Raw genomic sequence first — 9,140 nt, forward strand, 5'->3', positions numbered from 1 at the left:
AGTAGTAGTAGCAGTAGTAGTAGCACCAGCAGCAGTAGTAGTAGTAGCACCAGCAGTAGTAGTAGTAGTAGCACCAGCAGTAGTAGCACCAATAGTAGTAGTAGTAGTAGTAGCACCAGTAGTAGTAGTAGTAGTAGTAGTAATAGTAGCACCAGCAGTAGTAGTAGCACCAGCAGTAGCAGTAGTAGTAGTAGTAGCACCAGCAGCAGTAGTAGTAGTAGCACCAGCAGTAGTAGCAGTAGTAGCACCAGCAGTAGTAGCACCAATAGTAGTAGTAGTAGTAGTAGCACCAGTAGTAGTAGTAGTAGTAGTAGTAATAGTAGCACCAGCAGTAGTAGTAGCACCAGCAGTAGCAGTAGTAGTAGTAGTAGTAGTAGCACCAGCAGCAGTAGTAGTAGTAGCACCAGCAGTAGTAGTAGTAGTAGCACCAGCAGTAGTAGCACCAATAGTAGTAGTAGTAGTAGTAGCACCAGTAGTAGTAGTAGTAGTAGTAGTAGCACCAGCAGTAGTAGTAGTAGTAGTAGTAGCACCAGCAGTAGTAGTAGCACCAATAGTAGTATCACCAGCAGCAGCAGCAGTAGTAGTAGCACCAATAGTAGTAGTAGTAGTAGTAGCACCAGCAGTAGTAGTAGTAGTAGTAGTAGCACCAGCAGTAGTAGTAGTAGTAGTAGTAGCACCAGCAGTAGTAGTAGCACCAGCAGTAGCAGTAGTAGTAGTAGTAGTAGTAGCACCAGCAGCAGTAGTAGTAGTAGCACCAGCAGTAGTAGTAGTAGTAGCACCAGCAGTAGTAGCACCAATAGTAGTAGTAGTAGTAGTAGCACCAGTAGTAGTAGTAGTAGTAGTAGCACCAGCAGTAGTAGCACCAATAGTAGTAGTAGTAGTAGTAGTAGTAGCACCAGCAGTAGTAGTAGTAGTAGTAGTAGCACCAGCAGTAGTAGTAGTAGTAGTAGCACCAGCAGTAATAGTAGTAGTAGTAGTAGCACCAATAGTAGTAGTAGTAGTAGTAGCACCAGCAGTAGTAGCACCAATAGTAGTAGTAGTAGTAGTAGCACCAGCAGTAGTAGTAGTAGTAGTAGTAGTAGCACCAGCAGTAGTAGTAGTAGTAGTAGCACCAGCAGTAATAGTAGTAGTAGCACCAGCAGTAATAGTAGTAGTAGTAGTAGTAGCAGTAGTAGTAGTAGCACCAGCAGTAGTAGTAGCACCAGCAGTAGTAGTAGTAGTAGCACCAGCAGTAGTAGTAGTAGTAGTAGCACCAGTAGTAGTAGCAGTAGTAGTAGTAGTAGTAGCACCAGCAGTAGTAGCACCAATAGTAGTAGTAGTAGTAATAGTAGCACCAGCAGTAGTAGCACCAGTAGTAGTAGTAGTAGTAGTAGTAGCACCAGCAGTAGTAGTACCAATAGTAGTAGTAGTAGTAGCACCAGCAGTAGTAGTAGTAGTAGTAGTAGTAGTAGCACCAATAGTAGTAGTAGTAGTAGTAGTAGCACCAGCAGTAGTAGCACCAATAGTAGTAGTAGTAGTAGTAGCACCAGTAGTAGTAGTAGTAGTAGTAGTAGTAGTAGTAGTAGTAGTAGTAGTAGTAGTAGTAGTAGCACCAGCAGTAGTAGCACCAATAGTAGTAGTAGTAGTAGCACCAGTAGTAGTAGTAGTAGTAGTAGTAGTAGCACCAGCAGTAGTAGCACCAATAGTAGTAGTAGTAGTAGTCACCTGTACTCATCCTGAACAATGGATTAAAGTCGCAACTCCATCGCAACTTTTTTCCCTCATTCAACTTTTTCACTCCGGACGCTTTATCTGGACATGGTTCGTCAACACCTTCAACAGCCGAAGCTAAGTAGTAACATTAACATGATGTCTTCTAATTGCAGTCGCTGTACTCATAATATACAGGAGAACGATCGCCTTACGGCGAGAATAGCTGTGCTACAAGCCCAGCTTCAGACGCAATCGTTAGGCAAGGGTAATTTCAGTGTAGGAAAGGAAGAAACAGCGTCTGTGCCACCAGTAAGTACAGATAGTAACGTTAGTATAAATCCCCCCGCACAGTCCCCGCAGCCGGACAACTTTCTCATGGCTTCTGGAGGGAAATGCTGTTGGAATGCTCAACCGGTGTCGCTCATTCAGCCGACAGAAACTTTCAACCGGTTCTCCCCATTATGTAGCGAGTCGGAGTCTGAGTCTGAGTCTTCTCTTGTCTCTACTCCTCCCGTTACGGGGTCTGAGACGCCGAAGGCTCCCACCATTAGCTCTGACAAATTGAAAACCCTAGTCATTGGCGACTCCATTACCCGCAGTATTAGACTTAAAGCGAATCACCCAGCGATCATACACTGTTTACCAGGGGGCAGGGCTACCGACGTTAAGGCTAATCTAAAGATGGTGCTGGCTAAAGCTAAATCTGGCGAGTGTAGAGAGTATAGAGATATTGTTATCCACGTCGGCACCAACGATGTTAGGATGAAACAGTCAGAGGTCACCAAGTGCAACATAGCTTCAGCGTGTAAATCAGCTAGAAAGATGTGTCGGCATCGAGTAATTGTCTCTGGCCCCCTCCCAGTTAGGGGGAGTGACGAGCTCTACAGCAGAGTCTCAGCACTCAATCGCTGGTTGAAAACTGTTTTCTGCCCCTCCCAAAAGATAGAATTTGTAGATAATTGGCCCTCTTTCTGGGACTCACCCACAAACAGGACCAAGCCTGACCTGCTGAGGAGTGACGGACTCCATCCTAGCTGGAGGGGTGCTCTCATCTTATCTACCAACATAGACAGGGCTCTAACTCCTCTAGCCCCACAATGAAATAGGGTGCAGGCCAGGCAGCAGGCTGTTAGCCAACCTGCCAGCTTAGTGGAGTCTGCCAATAGCACAGTCAGTGTAGTCAGCTCAGCCATACCCATTGAGACTGTGTCTGTGCCTCGACCTAGGTTGGGCAAAACTAAACATGGCGGTGTTCGCCTTAGCAATCTTATTAGGATAAAGACCTCCTCCATTCCTGCCATCATTGAAAGAGATCGTGATACCTCACATCTCAAAATAGGGTTACTTAATGTTAGATCCCTCACTTCAAAGGCAGTCATAGTCAATGAACTAATCACTGATCATAATCTTGATGTGATTGGCCTGACTGAAACATGGCTTAAGCCTGATGAATTTACTGTGTTAAATGAGGCCTCACCTCCTGGTTACACTAGTGACCATATCCCCCGTGCATCCCGCAAAGGCGGAGGTGTTGCTAACATTTACGATAGCAAATTTCAATTTACAAAAAAAAAAATGGCGTTTTCGTCTTTTGAGCTTCTAGTCATGAAATCTATGCAGCCTACTCAATCACTTTTTATAGCTACTGTTTACAGGCCTCCTGGGCCATATACAGCGTTCCTCTCTGAGTTTCCTGAATTCCTATCAGACCTTGTAGTCATAGCAGATCATATTCTAATTTTTGGTGATTTTAATATTCACATGGAGAAGTCCACAGACCCACTCCAAAAGTCTTTCGGAGCCATTATCGACTCAGTGGGTTTTGTCCAACATGTCTCTGGACCTACTCACTGCCACAGTCATACTCTGGACCTAGTTTTGTCCCATGGAATAAATGTTGTAGATCTTAATGTTTTTCCACATAATCCTGGACTATCGGACCACCATTTTATTACGTTTGCAATCGCAACAAATAATCTGCTCAGACCCCAACCAAGGAGCATCAAAAGTCGTGCTATAAATTCTCAGACAACACAAAAATTCCTTGATGCCCTTCCAGACTCCTTCTGCCTACCCAAGGACGTCAGAGGACAAAAATCAGTTAACCACCTAACTGAGGAACTCAATTTAACCTTGCGCAATACCCTAGATGCAGTTGCACCCCTAAAAACGAAAAACATTTGTCATAAGAAACTAGCTCCCTGGTATACAGAAAATACCCGAGCTTTGAAGCAAGCTTCCAGGAAATTGGAACGGAAATGGCGCCACACCAAACTGGAAGTCTTCCGACTAGCTTGGAAAGACAGTACCGTGCAGTACCGAAGAGCCCTCACTGCTGCTCGCTCATCCTACTTTTCCAACTTAATCGAGGAAAATAAGAACAATCCAAAATTTATTTTTGATACTGTTGCGAAACTAACTAAAAAGCAGCATTCCCCAAGAGAGGATGGCTTTCACTTCAGCAGTAATAAATTCATGAACTTCTTTGAGGAAAAGATCATGACCATTAGAAAGCAAATTACGGACTCCTCTTTGAATCTGCGTATTCCTCCAGGGCTTAGCTGTCCTGGATCTGCACAGCTCTGCGAGGGCCTGGGATCGGGAGAGACACTTAAGTGTTTTAGTACTATATCTCTTGACACAATGATGAAAATAATCATGGCCTCTAAACCTTCAAGCTGCATACTGGATCCTATTCCTACTAAACTGCTGAAGGAGCTGCTTCCTGTGCTTGGCCCTCCTATGTTGAACATAATAAACAGCTCTCTATCCACCGGATGTGTACCAAACTCACTAAAAGTGGCAGTGATAAAGCCTCTCTTGAAAAAGCCAAACCTTGACCCGGAAAATATAAAAAACTATCGGCCTATATCGAATCTTCCATTCCTCTCAAAGATTTTAGAAAAAGCTGTTGCGCAGCAACTCACTGCCTTTCTGAAGACAAATAATGTATACGAAATGCTTCAGTCTGGTTTTAGACCCCATCATAGCACTGAGACTGCACTTGTGAAGGTGGTAAATGACCTTTTAATGGCGTCAGACCGAGGCTCTGCATCTGTCCTCGTGCTACTAGACCTTAGTGCTGCCTTTGACACCATCGATCACCACATTCTTTTGGAGAGACTGGAAACCCAAATTGGTCTACACGGACAAGTTCTGGCCTGGTTTAGATCTTACCTGTCGGAAAGATATCAGTTTGTCTCTGTGAATGGTCTGTCCTCTGACAAATCAACTGTACATTTCGGTGTTCCTCAAGGTTCCGTTTTAGGACCACTATTGTTTTCACTATATATTTTACCTCTTGGGGATGTTATTCGAAAACATAATGTTAACTTTCACTGCTATGCGGATGACACACAGCTGTACATTTCAATGAAACATGGTGAAGCCCCAAAATTGCCCTCGCTAGAAGCCTGTGTTTCAGACATAAGGAAGTGGATGGCTGAAAACTTTCTACTTTTAAACTCGGACAAAACAGAGATGCTTGTTCTAGGTCCCAAGAAACAAAGAGATCTTCTGTTAAATCTGACAATTCATCTTGATGGTTGTAAAGTCGTCTCAAATAAAACTGTGAAGGACCTCGGCGTTACTCTTGACCCTGATCTCTCTTTTGACGAACATATCAAGACTGTTTCAAGGACAGCTTTTTTCCATCTACGTAACATTGCAAAAATCAGAAATTTTCTGTCCAAAAATGATGCAGAAAAATTAATCCATGCATTTGTTACTTCTAGGTTAGACTACTGCAATGCTCTACTTTCCGGCTACCCGGATAAAGCACTAAATAAACTTCAGTTAGTGCTAAATACGGCTGCTAGAATCCTGACTAGAACCAAGAAATTTGATCATATTACTCCAGTGCTAGCTTCCCTACACTGGCTTCCTGTTAAGGCAAGGGCTGATTTCAAGGTTTTACTGTTAACCTATAAAGCGTTACATGGGCTTGCTCCTACCTATCTTTCCGAGTTGGTCCTGCCGTACATACCAATACGTACGCTACGGTCACAAGACGCAGGCCTCCTAATTGTCCCTAGAATTTCTAAGCAAACAGCGGGAGGCAGGGCTTTCTCCTATAGATCTCCATTTTTATGGAACAGTCTGCCTACCCATGTGAGAGACGCAGACTCGGTCTCAACCTTTAAGTCTTTACTGAAGACTTATCTCTTCAGTAGGTCATATGATTGAGTGTAGCCTGGCCCAGGAGTGTGAAGGTGAACGGAAAGGCTCTGGAGCAACGAACCGCCCTTGCTGTCTCTGCCAGGCCGGTTCCCCTCTCTCCACTGGGATTCTCTGCCTCTAACCCTGTTACAGGGGCTGAGTCACTGGCTTGCTGGTGCTCTTTCATGCCGTCCCTAGGAGGGGTGCGTCACTTGAGTGGGTTGAGTTACTGACGTGATCTTCCTGTCTGGGTTGGCGCCCCCCCTTGGTTTGTGCTGTGGTGGAGACCTTTGTGGGCTATACTCGGCCTTGTCTCAGGATTGTAAGTTGGTGGTTGAGGATTTCCCTCTAGTGGTGCGGGGGCTGTGCTTTGGCAAAGTGGGTGGGGTTATATCCTTCCTATTTGGCCCTGTCCGGGGGTTTCTTCGGATGGGGCCACAGTGTCTCCTGACCGCTCCTGTCTCAGCCTCCAGTATTTATGCTGCAGTAGTTTGTGTCGGGGGGCTAGGGTCAGTTGGTTACCTGGAGTACTTCTCCTGTCTTATCCAGTGTCCTGTGTGAATTTAAGTATGCTCTCTCTAATTCTCTCGTTCTCTCTTTCTCTCTGAGAACCTGAGCCCTAGGACCATACGTCAGGACTACCGGGCATGATGACACCTTGCTGTCCCCAGTCCGCCTGGCCTTGCTGCTATTCCAGTTTCAACTGTTCTGCCTGTGGTTACGGAACCCCTACCTGTCCCAGACCTGCTGTTTTCAACTCTTAATGATCGGCTATGAAAAGCCAACTGAGATTTATTCCTGATTATTATTTGACCATGCTTGTCATTTATGAACATTTTGAAAATCTTGGCTCTCTCTAATTTTCTCCTTCTCTCTTTCTTTCTCTCGGAGGACCTGAGCCCTAGGACCATACGTCGGGACTACCGGCCGTGGTGACTCCTTGCTGTCCCCAGTCCGCCTGGCCTTGCTGCTATTCCAGTTTCAACTGTTCTGCCTGCGGTCATGGAACCCCTACCTGTCCCAGACCTGCTGTTTTCAACTCTTAATGATCGGCTATGAAAAGCCAACTGAGATTTATTCCTGATTATTATTTGACCATGCTTGTCATTTATGGAAATTTTGAAAATCTTGGCTCTCTCTAATTTTCTCCTTCTCTCTTTCTTTCTCTCGGAGGACCTGGGCCCTAGGACCATGCGTCGGGACTGCCGCCCGTGGTGACTCCTTGCTGTCCCCAGTCCGCCTGGCCTTGCTGCTATTCCAGTTTCAGCTGTTCTGCCTGCGGTTATGGAACCGCCACCTGTCCCAGACCTGTTGTTTTTCAACTCTTGATGATCGGCTATGAAAAGCCAACTGAAAATTATTCATGATTATTATTTGACCATGCTTGTCACTTATGAACATTTTTGAACATCTTGGCATAGTTCTGTTATAATCTCCACCCGGCACAGCCAGAAGAGGACTGGCCACCCCTCATAGCCTGGTTCCTCTCTAGGTTTCTTCCTAGGTTTTGGCCTTTCTAGGGAGTTTTTCCTAGCCACCGTGCTTCTACACCTGCATTACTAGCTGTTTGGGGTTTTAGGCTGGGTGTCTGTACAGCACTTCGAGATATTAGCTGATGTACGAAGGGCTATATAAAATAAAATTGATTGAAATTGATTGATTAAAGTGAGCAAATTAAATGAATCTTCCTTATTTGTTGAGTGCTCCAAATAAGAGGTGTTTTACTCTGCCTCTTTACTCTGTCTTGTCATGTTATCTTTATCTGGCAGTCAACCATAACCTCAACGTTATTGAGAAGGTTATATCACAGGCTGTATCGCAACCGGACGTAATTGGGAGTTCCATAGGGCAGCGCACAATTGGCCCAGCGTTGTCCGAGTTTGGCCTGTGTCGGCCATCATTGTAAATAAGAATTTGTTCCTAACTGACTTGCCTAGATAAATAAAGGTAAAATAAAAAATATTTTACGTCTTCAAATGTTGAAACCAACAGATCATGATAACATGTGACTCCTATATGGCTCTTTGTGGGCTTGGGCCTCCAGTATCACCCTGACTCCCACCTGGCTGTCTTTGTGGGCTTGGGCCTCCATTAACACCCTGACTTCTCCCTGGCTGTCTTTGTGGGCTTGGGCCTCTAGTATCACCCTTACTCCCACCTGGCTGTCTTTGTGGGCTTGGGCCTCCATTAACACCCTGACTCCTGCCTGGCTGTCTTTGTGGGCTTGGGCCTCCAGTATCACCCTGACTCCTGCGTGGCTGTCTTTGTGGGCTTGGGCCTCCATTAACACCCTGACTCCCACCTGGCTGTCTTTGTGGGCTTGGGCCTCCATTAACACCCTGACTCCTACCTGGCTGTCTTTGTGGGCTTGGGCCTCCATTAACACCCTGACTCCCACCTGGCCGTCTTTGTGGGCTTGGGCCCCCATTAACACCCTGACTCCCACCTGGCTGTCTTTGTGAGCTTGGGCTTCCATTAACACCCTGACTCCTACCTGGCTGTCTTTGTGAGCTTGGGCTTCCATTAACACCCTGACTCCCACCTGGCTGTCTTTGTGGGCTTGGGCCTCCAGTATCACCCACTGTTTGTTGAGATAATGGTTGGGCTGACTGTTCACCTCTGTGCCAATACAACAGGGCCATTTGGCCTGAATGAACACCAGACCTGTCTGCTGTATCAGCCGCTGCCAGCAGCATGGTTCTAGCAGATTAGGTTCCATAGCTTCAGTGCCATCCAGGTTGTTGTGCCCAGCTCAATCCATTATCAATGGGCTACCTGATGCTTAAGAAGCGTTGACATGCCACAGGCAGACATGGGTATGAAACCGATACACATATCACAGCAAAGCAGGGCACAGCCTTTATCACTGAATGACTGTGATATTGATGCATAGATGGAATTTGATCTAATTGATTTCAATGAAGCAGAATGGCACATGATCATATTGCCTTCTAATAATGTCCTGACGAGTCCTTGTTCTTACCTACTCTACAATACTGTAGAAATACACAGAAAGGAAGTATGGTAACTGGGGGGACTTGAAGTGTACTACTGACCTGTTTGAGACGTACGTGAATCTATTTATACATTTAAAGAGAACATTTTGTAAACAGTTGTCACAAACAATCATGTAATTGGCCCTACAAGTCTCTTCTGCATGATGCATTGCAGTATGGTCCAATTAGAGCAGGGCAATTGTTCTGGTTTCTATTGGTCACTGATCAAATCGGATGTTTCATGAACTAAATAGGTTTTCAACTTACTCAGTGATGCACCTTATCTGTCTTGCA

At 45.4% G+C, this 9,140-nt stretch overlaps 1 long non-coding RNA gene across 1 annotated transcript; it reads left to right on the plus strand.

The window, feature by feature from the left end:
- Positions 1-1,703: 1,703 nt before the first annotated feature.
- Positions 1,704-7,502, plus strand: LOC139542969 (uncharacterized). Its single transcript, XR_011668574.1, has 2 exons — positions 1,704-6,172; positions 6,468-7,502. It is a non-coding gene; the product is annotated as an uncharacterized lncRNA (long non-coding RNA).
- The last annotated feature ends 1,638 nt before the right edge of the window (positions 7,503-9,140 follow it).

This window comes from Salvelinus alpinus, chromosome 17, assembly GCF_045679555.1.
Source record: "Salvelinus alpinus chromosome 17, SLU_Salpinus.1, whole genome shotgun sequence".
NCBI classification, from domain to species: Eukaryota; Metazoa; Chordata; class Actinopteri; order Salmoniformes; family Salmonidae; genus Salvelinus; species Salvelinus alpinus.